Source organism: Dipodomys spectabilis, unplaced genomic scaffold (genome assembly GCF_019054845.1).
Source record: "Dipodomys spectabilis isolate Male_0828 unplaced genomic scaffold, ASM1905484v1 ptg000055l, whole genome shotgun sequence".
Classification (NCBI taxonomy): domain Eukaryota; kingdom Metazoa; phylum Chordata; class Mammalia; order Rodentia; family Heteromyidae; genus Dipodomys; species Dipodomys spectabilis.
In genome coordinates, this window is record NW_024870732.1 from 1,789,374 (window position 1) to 1,802,781 (window position 13,408).

The 13,408-nt window shown below is 36.9% G+C and overlaps 1 non-coding gene across 1 annotated transcript; it reads right to left on the reverse strand.

The window, feature by feature from the left end:
* Positions 1-4,468: 4,468 nt before the first annotated feature.
* Positions 4,469-4,575, reverse strand: LOC122108306. The gene has a single exon (XR_006147530.1). It is a non-coding gene; the product is annotated as a U6 spliceosomal RNA (small nuclear RNA).
* Positions 4,576-13,408: the final 8,833 nt, after the last annotated feature.

Below are 13,408 nucleotides of genomic sequence, written 5' to 3' on the forward strand. Positions count from 1 at the left end.
CCCCCTATTACCCAGTAATCCCACATCTGGGCATTACCCAAGTGATCACAAACAAGGCCACACTAAATCTACCAGCACAATTATGTTTATCACAATATTATTTACCACAGCTAAGATATGGAATCAATCCAGATGCTCCTCAGTAGATGAATAGATCAAGAAAATGTTACACACACACACATACACACATACATACACATGGAATACTATGCTTCCATCAGAAAGAATGATACCACCTCATTTGTAAGGAAATAGGAGATCGTCGAAAAAAATCACATCAAGTGATGCCAGACTTAAAGAAACATAGGTCCCATGGGTTCCCTTATTAATAATAATTAGTTTATATCAAGGATAATTTCATGTACATTAATTTGGCATTTTGTTCCATGTTGAGCATAAAACATTATTGCTATATTGTTTGTTATTATTTCTGCAAACAGGCAAGTATATGTAAAGAATTACGTTTATTTCATCCATTACTGAAGGAAGAACACCTAAAAGAGAAACCCCTACAAGGAAGACCAACTCCTACATATTTAGCTTCATTCCTATGTAAGGCCAGTGTTGTCCCCTGTATCCTCACGTTATACATTACAACTCTATACTTGGTCATCCTGTATATCCACTATCATCTATATTGTGACATAAATGCCCCAGCAATATCAGTTGCTTTACTTTTTGAAAAATTTCTCTGTTGCTTAGGTTGGTGTGTGTGTGTGTGTGTGTGTGTGTGTGTGTGTGTGTGTGTGTGTGTGTGTGTGTGTTGTTTTACAAAAATCAGAAAGCAACATTTTACATCATTTAGATTACATCTTTTAGGTCATTGTAAGTTGTGGCTAATGGGAGAAATCTCTTGCTATTTTAAAGATGAAACAGAAAATTATATTTGTGCATGTGCCACAGTTGCTTTATTAGTCTGTAGTTGAACACATAACCTTGATTTATATCTTGCCTGTTGTGAAATATGTGAATAACAGTGAACTACAGATATATTTACGAGTTACCCAGAGAGAATTAATCATATGATTGGTGGGTCAGATGATATTTCAACTTTGCATTTCTTTAGAAAATTGCATACTACTTTCTACAACGAGAATACTAATCTATATTTTGACCAAGAGTGTAGAAAATTTCCTTTGCTCCACACTCTCACCAACATTATTACCTTTTAAGTTTTTTTTAAAGGGCATGTTTTTACTATGTGCAGTATCCCAGGCTGGCCTTAAGCTGAAATCCTCTTACTCCAATTTCCCAAATGCTTGGAATTACAAGCCTTTACCACCACACCAAGTTCCTTCGAATATTTTTGATAAGAGTTATAATAGTTATGTAGTAGTATCATAGTAATTTTGAATTGCATTTCTCTAATGACTTCTGTTCACACAGCATTAAGCCAGCATAGAAGTGATATTAAACACAACTTTTTAAAGCCACTGGTGATTTTCAGGGCATATTGGAAAATATGTCTATTCAGAACTTTTATCGATTTTTAATCAAGTTCCTTGTTAATCTCATCTTTAATCTCTCTATACAAAATCAATAATACATTCCAGGTAGTAGAAAGGAAAAAATTGAGCAACACCTAACATTTTTCAATTTTCAATAACATGATATTGCTTAAATCATTTTTGCTTATGCTTGAGACTATATAACTCAATTTAGTGAAGCCTTTTACAAGGCTATATGTATTTAGTTTATTTTACTCTGATTGCTTTTTCCAAAGCCTGTGTGTCTAATTTTCCTTGGTTTCTTTCAGTCTCATGTAGTTCAGATTTCAAACTGAAGAATAAATTGAAAGACGCAACCAAAAAAATAGAGTTCCTCTCATCTGATGATGCCTCTACAAGAATGAGGAAAGAGTTCATCCTGCTAAGGACCTATGATAGGTTATCAAAAAGAGAATTCATTCTTCTAGGTCTTCCCTTTCTTTGCAATTTAACTTAAATAATGAAAAACACAATATACTGCTTAGTTACTTTTAGGCTTTATCAATTTTGAACATTTTCATATGGACCTTAGCTCAGTCTACAATTCCTTCATTATTCTGACCCTGATAGTTTAGCACTATCAAGACATAAGATAAGCAGTTTGATTTACAGCATGAGAAGTTATCCACCTGGCTTCCTTGGAAGCACAGCATAGTCAATAGATAACGTTACTTCTGGTGGCTCACTACATGTATTGATTTCTGTAATACATAGCACATTCTGTTTAGTATTAAAAAAAACTGCTGGCTAAACTCAAAGTTCATTAGTAATTTATGTTAAGTATTTCACAAGTTTTATGTCTCTTAGTACTTAAGAAAACATTTGCTATGATGCTAATGTTATTACCATTTTAGAGTTGAGAACAATTGTAATTAAAGTCACTAAGTGCATGGCCCAAAGACACACAGTGAGGAAGGAAATGAGTCAAAGTTTCCAAAAGCCTTTCAGCAATACAAAAACGGTAGGTGAAATATCTCCATTCTCTTACACTCTCAATTCAATATTCATATTGTCCAATAAATAATAGCATAGCAATTATTGCCCATGGTAATTGTTTTCTGTCACATTTTGTCTTCAACACAGATTGTGTTGTGACATTGGGTTATCGTGCACAGAGCTGAGCTTATAAATTGAGGTCCAAAGAGAGGCAAATTTCTTCTGTCCCACAGTTCCAGTATTCTTTTAAAAAAGTACTAAAACTTTTAAATACTATCACTTACTCTCTTTTAAGAATCTCAACATGAAATAAATTCACATATAATCACTCCAAAATGCTTTAAAAGTAGGAAATGATAAAACAGTCCCCCCGTGAACTAAATTTTTTTCTACTTTTAAAGTTATTCTGAAAGCATTGTGATGGTTGGTCACACGTGTAATCCTGTTTACTCTGCATATCTACTCAGGACCCTGAGAATTATGGATAAGAGTTGGAAGCCAATCAGGCCAAAAAATTCCTAAGATTATTTTTCCAAAATTTAAATAAACTAGCAAAGGTCCAGGAATGGAGATGTAGCTCATATAGTAGTAGCTCACCAATCTAGAGAGAAAAGGCTTAGCGAGACCATGAAGCCCTGAGTTAAAACTCTGAGCACACCAACATGCAGGCATGCACACACACACACACACACACACACACACACACACACACACACACACACACTCACACACTTACTCAAAATATCTATGGGTCAGTCTTCTCCATTAATTTCTTTGTGTGTGTGTGTGTGTGTGTGTGTGTGTGTGTGTGTATGTGTGTGTTTTAATTGTGAAAATACTGTACAGAGGGGTTACAATTACATGGGCAAGATAATGAGCACATTTCTTATCAAGTATTGTAGCCTCCTCCTTTGTTTCCCCTTCCCATCCCTTCCCAGCCTCCCCCTGCCCCCCACCCAATCCTCCCCCCCATTAATTTCTTTGTTAACAATATTATATGGGTAAAATAAAATAAACTCTTCCATCTCAGAACATTTTCTAATGTTTTTTATTGTAAAAGTACTGTACAGAGGGGTTAAAGTTACATGAGCAAAGTCATGAGTGCATTTCTTTTCAAGCATTGTTACCTCCTCCTTTGTTTTTCCCCCCACCATCACTTCCCCTCCACCTCCACATGTACACTTCTCATCCCCACACCCCCACACCCCCCAACATGTTGTCTTGTGCATCTCATTGTTACAATGGCTCAACTTTTATCTCTATTTAAGCATTTTGATTTTTCCCTTTCCTTCCCCAAATTAGAGAAGTGTATTTTCAGGATGTAGGTGCACCAACATCAAATCCAGTGAAAACAGGGCTTATACTGTGTGGGAGGACCAAATAAAAAACAAAAAAAAATCACATTGTACATTATAAATATGTTAGAAACAACAGTAAGAAAGAATTAAAAAAAACACTTCTGTCCTTATCTTGGGGTTCATTTAGCTTAACATCATCTTATTTAGTAATATGCATATAGCTTTTGATCTTTTCTGCTTATCCCAGTTTTCTGCTTATATTATTTATTGCAAGTAAGGGATACCTTACATATATATACATTCCAATCTATATTTATATTTATGTATATAAATATACATATATACAAATATATATATACATATATATGTATGTGTAGATAGATCGATAGATAGAAAGATAGATAGATAGATAGGAAAATACATACACACACACACACACACACACACACACACACAAAATTTTCTTGATTCATTCATTTTCTGAGGGGCATCGGGTTTGGTTCCCTATCTTAGCTATGGTAAATAATGCTGCAATAAACATAGCTGTGCTGGTAGTTATAGTATGGTCTTGTTTGATCATTTGGATGAATGCCCAAAAGTGGGATTGCTGGGTCATAGGGGAGCTCTATGTGGAATCTTTTGAGGAACCGCCATACTTCTTTCCAAGTGGTTGAACAAGTTTTCACTCCCACCAAGAATGGAGTAGGGTTCCCTTCTGTCCACATACCCTCCAGCATCTGTTGTTGTAAAAATGTGGAAATCTTCATGAATTTGCATGTCATCCTTGCGTAGGGGTCATGCTAATTCTCTCTGTATTTTTCCAATTTTAGTGTATGTGTTGCCAAACTGAGCACGGAACATTTTTTATACATAAAGTGGAATTGATTTTCCTAAACTAGAAAATTCAACAAAAATAAGTTCAAAAGACTTGTCGTGAAATTTTAGAACCATATATTTCTTATGTAAGCACACATTTAAGAATAAAGTCAAGTTAGATATGTCAAAAACAAAATAATTCCAGATATCTGTTCTTCAAGAGATGTGTAACAGTAGAAATTCAATTATTCTATACATGGCACCTGTCATAATGAGCACTGTAGCAAGTCCTAAGGTTTGTTAAAAATTTTATTGTTTTAAATACGTTTAATTTTGGGAATTTGCTTATATTTGCCAAAATTAAGACTGTTCGGCAGGTCATAAAACTTTTCCATAAAGTATTTAAGATTTATGGTAGCAGACATATACTACTAAGTATGTACATTTCAGAGTTTATAGAAACTTTACTATGAGAAGTTACAAAGTCTGTGTAAAGAAACAGAGAGAAGAGTTAAGATTTTAACTACACAGTTTCTGTTAAAACTTGAGGGCTTCTTTTATATGTTAGTGAGAAACAAATGATGATATAAGCCATATACAAATGATGAGATGAGCCATAAAGAAAGAGTAACCTTAGTGGGTAACTTTAAAGGCTACCCGTAGCCTACAAAACTCTTGTGAAATCATAATCTTAGCCAGTTTTAAATGTACAGGAATATGAGTAAATAGTAAAATCTAATATGTAGAACACTTCAAAAACTGGAAACACTGGTGTTTGGTTTTTATTTTATTAAACATTAATAATTAATTATTGGTTTTCTTTATTTGTAGCATTGTTTTCCTTTTTGTAATGGAATACAACTTTTCATAACTCATCATCAGAAGGTACTTTGAGAATGTTACTGGGATGTCCACACCATTTTTTATTGATACATGTGAATATACAAAGAGAAAAATTAAGAACAAAATATTGATTTAAAATTTTCTCAAGTAGAAATCTGAATCAGAAGTGTTGATAAATGTATACACTTAAAATCTTAGTCCTAGGCTGAAGCAGTGTCTTTACAGAATTGAGGCTACAAATGTGATAGCTGTGTTTTGTTTAGTTTTTTGGTTTGGTTTTTGTTTTTGTGGGGCTTGAACTCTGGAGCCTGAGTGCTGTCCCTCAGCTTTTTAGCTCAAAGATGGTGCTACCACTTGAGCCACAGCACCACTTTTGTCTTTTTCTTCTTCTATGGTGCTGAGGAATCAAACCCAGGACCTCATGCATGCAAGGCAAACACTCTACCACTGAGCCCCGTTACCAGCTTCTGAAAGACTATGTTTTAAGAAATCATCTAAACAACATTTGCTTTCTGGTTTGGGTTATATAATGAAATATATGAATATCTTTTAACATTTTTGTCATTTTCATACTTCTTTATATTGTGAAAATACTGCACAGAGGAGTAACAATTACATGGGTAAGATAATGAGCACATTACCTTTGTTTCCCCTTCCCATCCCTTCGTATCCTCCCCACCGTCCCCCCAACCAAAGTTGTAAAGTTCTTTTTTCGACATAAAGACTTGTACATCTCATTGTTGAAATGGGTCCTCCTGTATCTCTGTTTTAACGATTTGTTTTTTCCCTTCTCCACATACATCAACTTCATATATAGTGAAAACAGGGGTTATACCATGGCGGAGGGACATACAAAGCAATAAAAACATAATTTTATAAATATGTTAGAATCCATCACATGAAAGATCTCTCTCTCTCTCTTTTTTGTCAGTCGTGGGACTTGAGCTCTAGGCCTGGCAGCTGTCCCTGAGCAATTCAGCTCAAGGCTCATGCTCTACCACTTGAGCCATAGCTCCACTTGTAGTTTTCTGGTTTTTTTTTTTTTTTTTTTTTTGTAATTAAGTGATTACAAAATTTGCCAGTTTTCACAGTATTTTGGGATGATGATGCTCATTTAAAGTCACAAACTCATTGTAGCTTTCCTGGAGCACATTGTCTATCACGGTCTGTAACATATAATGGTGTACACATATACACCATACATGTGATCAGCAGCATGGGGTTATTTAATAGTGGTTCGACCAGAGGAGTGGAAGTTCTTTGTTTCTTCTTTTCTTAAGTCCTTCTGCGTGGGTGATCTGCAGGCAGCCTCCTTTTTCTCTGGGACTCCAGCAGCCCCTGCTGCGCTGCTTGCCACCAGTAAGCACTGGAGGTGGAGTCTTCGTGCTTCTCTGTTCTGAAATTCTTTTTCTCTCTTTCTTTTTTGTTATTTTCCACCTCCTGTATTTCTCTGGGTGTTCATCTTTTTGTTTTTGTCGGTCTCTTGGGGAGGTTAAGCTTAGGAACTATAACTCTCTTTTTGGTTGGGGAGAGCTGTGGCGTTTCCCTACTGCCCTGTTGCCATCTTGGTCCCCCCTCCCATTTTCATACTTCTAAATTTATACTAACTTCAGCCACTTTATCCTTTGCAAAGTCATGAAATAGCTCTGAGAATTTGCTTCTGTGAAGATTGTCTTTGGATTTATTTCTTCTGCTCCCTATCCATTCCCTATTCTCCAGTTAGAATAATTTCAAATAGTAAAAATGGAAAAAGAGAAAAAAGTCATGGTGAAAAAACAGAAGTAGAAAATTCACTGGATTTTTCTGACTACTTCAACCAACGTGAACTATTGGGGAATACGTACACCTCATTCCCACTGGTACTCAAAGTCTCTAGTTAGGCAATTCTGATGAAGACAAGGAACTAGATGAAAAAGTGAGGAATGGTATCATTTGCTAGAAAAAAATAGAGAAGTGTCCAAGCAAATTTCTTCATTGGGCTGTTGAAAATAATTGGCTTACTACAGTGCAGAGACTACTTTCCAAAAAGGCCACTCATGTGAATACTAGGGATGATGATGAGTATAGCTCTCTTCATCCAGATGCCTACAGTAGATACTTAGACATAGTGCTTATATGTGGAATAATACCAGAGTGGCTTCTTTCTTACTGCATCATGATGCAGATACCAATGCCCAAACTAAAGAAGTCTTGACAACCTTGCATCTTGCTGCTGGGAATAGAAATAACAAAGGTACGCTGGATCTGCTTCTATTGAAATATTATATCAAACCAGGTCAAGAACAACTTGGAAGAAGCTGCATTTGATATTGCCAAAAGGTTAAGTATGTATCACCTCTTTGAAGTTGTGGAAGGCTGCAAAAATTTTTCTCCTAAGTCATAATGGTTTGGTTAAGTTTCTTTTTTTTTTTTTTTTTAATTTAATTTTATTTTATTTGAGAACATACTGTACAGAGGGGTTACAATTACATGGGCAGGATAATGCATACATTTCTTACCAAGCATTGCAGCCTCCTCCTTTGTTTACCCTTCACCTCCCTTCCCAGCCTCCCCCCTCCCTCCCACCCAATCATACCCCCCTTCCCCCCCCCCCCGACATTGTAAAGCTGGTTTTGACATGACATTTTGTACTTCTCATTGTTGCAACAGGTCCACCTGAATCCTTAAACGACTTGTTTGTCCCCATCTCCTCCACATGTTATACTGACATCAAATATAGTGAAAGCGGGGGTTACACTGTGGGGGAGGGACATACAAAGCAACAAAGAGATAATCTTATAAATGCGTTAGAAACACATGCATGAAAGAAACAAAAACATTAAAATACATATTTGAGGTTTCGTTTTCCTAACATCACATTATTTGACTTTTTCCGCTTGACTCATACCTATACTAGATATTGCAAATAAGGGAAACCATGGGACCTATGTTTCTTTGGGCCTGGCTTACTTCACTTAATATAATTTTTTCCAAGCCTTTCCATTTCCTAACAAATGGGGAAATGTCATTCTTTCTGATGGAGGCATAGAATTCCATTGTGTATATATACCACATCTTCTTGATCCATTCATCTACTGAGGGGCATCTGGGTTGGTTCCATGTCTTAGCTATGGTAAATAATGCTGCAATAAACATAGTTGTGCTGGTAGCTTTAGTGTGGCCTTGTTTGTGATCATTTGGGTAAATGCCCAAAAGTGGGATTGCTGGGTCATTGGGGAGCTCTATGTGGAGTCTTTTGAGGAACCTCCATACTGCTTTCCAAAGTGGTTGAACAAGTTTACATTCCCACCAACAATGAAGTAAGGTTCCTTTCTGTCCACATCCCCTCCAGCATCTGTTGTTGTTAGAGTTCTTGATTTTTGCTGTTCTAACTGGAGTGAGGTGATATCTCAATGTTGTTTTGATTTGCATTTCTTTTATGGCTAGGGATGTTGAACATTTCTTCATGTGTCTATTGGCCATCCTTCTTTCTTCTTCAGAGAAGCTTCTCTTTAAGTCTTTCGCCCACTTACTTATTGGGCAGTTGTTTCTTTGAGGATTTGTTGTTGGGTGGTTTAATTTTTTGAGTTCCAAGTATATTTTAGATATGAGACCCTTGTCCGTTGTATGGCTAGTAAAGATCTTCTCCCAGTCCGTGGGCTTTCTATTGATCTTGCTAGCTATGTCATTTGCCCTGCAGAAGCTCTGCAACCTTATACAATCCCATTTGTCCAGCCTTTCTTTGATTTGTTGTGTTTCCGGGTCTTTATTCAGAAAATTTCGGCCTGTGCCAAGGAGACCCAGGGTTTCTCCTATTCCATCCTGTAATGTTTTCAGAGTGTCTGCTTTGAGTTCAAGGTCTTTGATCCATTTGGAGTTGATTCTGGTGCAGGGTGATATATAAGGATCTAGCTTTAGTTTTCTGCATGTAGTTAACCAGTTTTGCCAGCACCATTTACTGAAGAGGCTGTCTGTCTTCCATTCTATTGTTTTAGCTCCCTTATCGAAGATTAGATGGCTATAGGTCTGTAGGTTCATTTCTGGGTTTTCAATTCTATTCCATTGGTCCTGAGGTCTGTTCTTATGCCAATACCAAGCTGTTTTGATTACTATGGCTTTATAGTAGAGTTTGAAATTTGGTACTGATATTCCTCCAGCAGTGTTCTTTCCGTTGAGGAGCGTTTTTGCTATTCGGGGTCTTTTATTGTTCCATATGAATTTTTGGATTGCCTCTTCTATTTCCTTGAAGAATGAGGGTGGAATTTTGATAGGTATTGCGTTGAATTTGTAGATAGCCTTGGGAAGTATTGCCATTTTCACGATGTTAATCTTTCCAATCCAGGAGCATGGGAGGTTTTGCCATTTTTTAAGTTCTGTGTTGATTTCCTTTTTCAAGATTTTAAAGTTTTCATCATATAGGTCCTTCACTTCTTTAGTTAAGTTAATTCCTAGGTATTTTATTTTTTGTGGGGCTATTACAAATGGAGTTGCTTTCCTAATTTCAGCCACACTTTTCTCATTGTTGGCATACAGAAAAGCCATTGATTTTTGGGGGTTAATTTTATAACCTGCTACTTTGCCAAAGTTTTGAATCAGCTTGAGTAATTTGGGAGTGGAGTCTATGGGATTCTTTAAATACAAGATCATGTCATCTGCAAAGAGGGAGAGTTTTATTTCTTCTTTCCCTATTTGGATCCCCTTTATGTCTGCATCTTGTCTTATTGCTGTAGCTAGGCATTCTAATACTAGATTGAAGAGAAGTGGAGAGAGTGGGCATCCTTGTCTTGTTCCTGAGTTAAGAGGAAATGGCTTTAGTTTTTCACCATTGAGTATAATGCTGGCTGTAGGTTTGTCATATACATCCTTTATTGTATTGAGGAATGTTCCATGGATTCCTAATTTTTTCAAAACCTTCATCATAAAGGGGTGTTGGATCTTGTCGAATGCTTTTTCTGCGTCTATTGAGATAACCATGTGGTTCTTATTCTTGCTCCTGTTGATGTGATGAATAATATTAATTGATTTGCGTATATTGAACCAGCTTTGCATCCCTGAAATGAATCCTGTTTGATCGTGGTGTATGATTTTTTGGATGAATTGTTGAAGTCGGTTGGCCAAAATTTTGTTGAGAAGTTTTGCATCAATGTTCATCAAAGAAATGGGTCTATAGTTCTCTTTCTTTGATGAGTCCCTGCCTGGTTTTGGGATGAGGGTTATGATGGCTTCATAGAATGTGTTCGGTAGTGAGCTTTCTCTTTCAATTTCATTGAAGAGTTGGAGGAGAATTGGTGTGAGCTCTGCTTTGAAGGCCTTGTAAAATTCCGCTGTAAAACCATCTGGTCCTGGACTTTTCTTAGCTGGGAGGTCTCTTATTGCTGTTTCTATTTCAATGCTTGATATGGGCCTGTTAAGATAGTTTACCTCATCTTGGTTTAGTTTTGGCATGTCAATATTTGCTAGGAAGAGGTCCATTTCTGTCAAGTTCTCAAACTTATTAGCATAAAGTTTTGAGAAGTATTCCCTTATAATGTTCTGAATCTTGCTTGTTTCCGTGGTGATGTTTCCATTCTCATCTCTGAGTTTATTAATTTGGGTGTGTTCTCTTCTTTTTCTGATAAGATTTGCTAAGGGTCTGTCAATTTTGTTGAGTTTTTCGAAGAACCAACTCTTTGTTTTGTTGATTCTTTCTATAGTTTTTTTGGATTCTAATTCATTTAATTCTGATTTAATTTTGATTATTTCTTTCCGTCTACTGGATTGGGGTTTATCTTGCTGCTCTTTTTCAAGGAGGTTTAGATGTGTCATTAAATTGTTAGTTTCAGATCTTTCCAATTTGTTGATGTAGGAGCTCAGAGCTATAAACTTGCCTCTGAGTACTGCCTTTGCTGTATCCCAGAGGAGCTGGTATTTTGTGTGTTCATTTTTGTTGAATAGCATGAACATTTGAATTTCCTTTCTAATCTCTTCCATGACCCACTCATGATTCAGCAGTGTGTTGTTCAGCCTCCATGTGATACCGGACTTTCTTTGGTGGCTTTTGGTGTTGAGTTCTAACTTTATTCCCTTGTGGTCAGAGAGAATGCAAGGTATAACTTCAATGTTTCTGAATTTAGACAAGTTTGCTTTGTGGCCTAAAATGTGGTCTATTTTAGAAAACGTTCCATGTGCTGCTGAGAAAAACGTGTATTCTGATGCTGCTGGGTGAAATGTTCGGTAAATGTCTGTTAAGTCTAGTTGATCTATGCAGCTGTTTAGATCTGCGGTTTCTCTGTTGAGTTTTTGCCGGGTTGATCTATCTAGTGGGGAGAGTGGTGTGTTAAAATCCCCAACGATTAATGTCTTTGGATCTATATGGGATTTGAGGGAAAGTAGTGTTTCTTTGATAAATTTGGGTGCTCCATTGTTTGGCGAATAGATATTTAGAATTGTAATATCCTCCTGAAGGAGAGATCCTTTAATTAGTATGTAGCGACCTTCTTTATCTCTTTTCACGAATTTTAATTTGAAGTCTATTTTATCTGATATTAGGATTGCAACTCCCGCCTGTTTATGCGGTCCGTTTGCTTGGTAGATTTTGTTCCAGCCTTTAACATTGAAAATGTGTTTGTTTTTACGGGCAAGATGTGACTCCTGCAGGCAGCAGATAGAAGGGTCTTGTTTTTTAATCCAACTAGACAGTCTATGTCGCTTAATTGGAGAGTTCAGTCCGTTAACATTAAGAGATAGGACTGAGAGGTATTTGAGAGTTCCTGCCATGTTATCTACCTTCTTGGGGGCTCTGAAAACTGGGTTCTTCCTATGGTTCTTGGATTCTCAGTTTGGGTGCAGTTTCTTGGCCTTTATTGCGGTCTTGTTGGTTTTCTATGTGTAGGACATCTTTAAGAATCTTTTGTAGGGCTGGTTTGGTGGAGATGTATTGTTTCAATTTTTCTTTGCTATGGAAGGTTTTTATTTGGCCTTCAGTTATGAAGGAGAGTTTAGCTGGGTACAGTATTCTTGGTTGATAGTTGTTTGTTTTTAGGGCATGGCATACATCATTCCAGGCTCTTCTTGCTTTGATTGTCTCTGCTGAGAAATCTGAGGTGATTCTAATTGGTTTCCCTTTATAAGTGATTACCCTTTTCTCTCTGACAGCTTTAAGGATCTTTTCCTTGTTCTGAGTTGATCCTGTGTGGATTATTATGTGACAGTGGGATGTCCTATTCTGGTCTGGTCTATTTGGGGTTCTAAAGGCTTCTTGTATCTGGACAGGCCTATCTTTTTGCATGTTTGGGAAGTTCTCTGCTAGGATCCTGTTAAACAGATTTCCTAGACCATTAACTTCTGTTTCTAGGTGCTCCTCTACACCCATTATCCTTAGATTAGGCCTTCTGATGGTGTCTTCCAGGTGTTGGATAGATCTATCATATTTCTTGGACTTGTCTTGGATGGTTGTATGTTCTTTCTCTATAATATCTAGGCTGTCTTCAATCCCTGAGATTCGATCTTCTGCATGTTCTAACCTGCTGTCAAGACTCTCTACTTTGTTTTTTATCTCTTTTCCTTCTAGTTGGTCAGCTTTGATGGCTTCAAGTTCTTTGTTGAAGCTCTGTTTTAGGTCTTGTATGAATTTCTTTACTTCCTTAATTTGGTGTTCAGTGTTTGTCCTCAAATCACTTAGTTGATTGGTTATGGTTTCTTTGGGCTCCCATTCCTTCTGTTGGGTTCCCTTCAGCATTCCCTTTGTGGTCTCCCTGACTTCCTTCATCTCTTTGTTAATGGATTCCATGAATGCCTTTAGTGATCTTTGTGTGTTCTCTACCTGGTCTCTCAATTCCTGTATTACTCTTTGATTAGCTTCCTCCCGTTCGCGGGATTCCTGCAGATCTCTTTGAGTGTTCTCAGCCTGCTCACGCCATTCCTCCCTTTCTCTTTGAGTATTCTCAAGTTGTTCACGCAAATCCTGTATCAGTTTTTGAGTAGCTTCCTCACGCTTATGATATTCCTGTATAAACTTCTGGGATGCCTCCTCTCTCTCCCTATCACGCTCATACAGAGTCCTTTGTACGT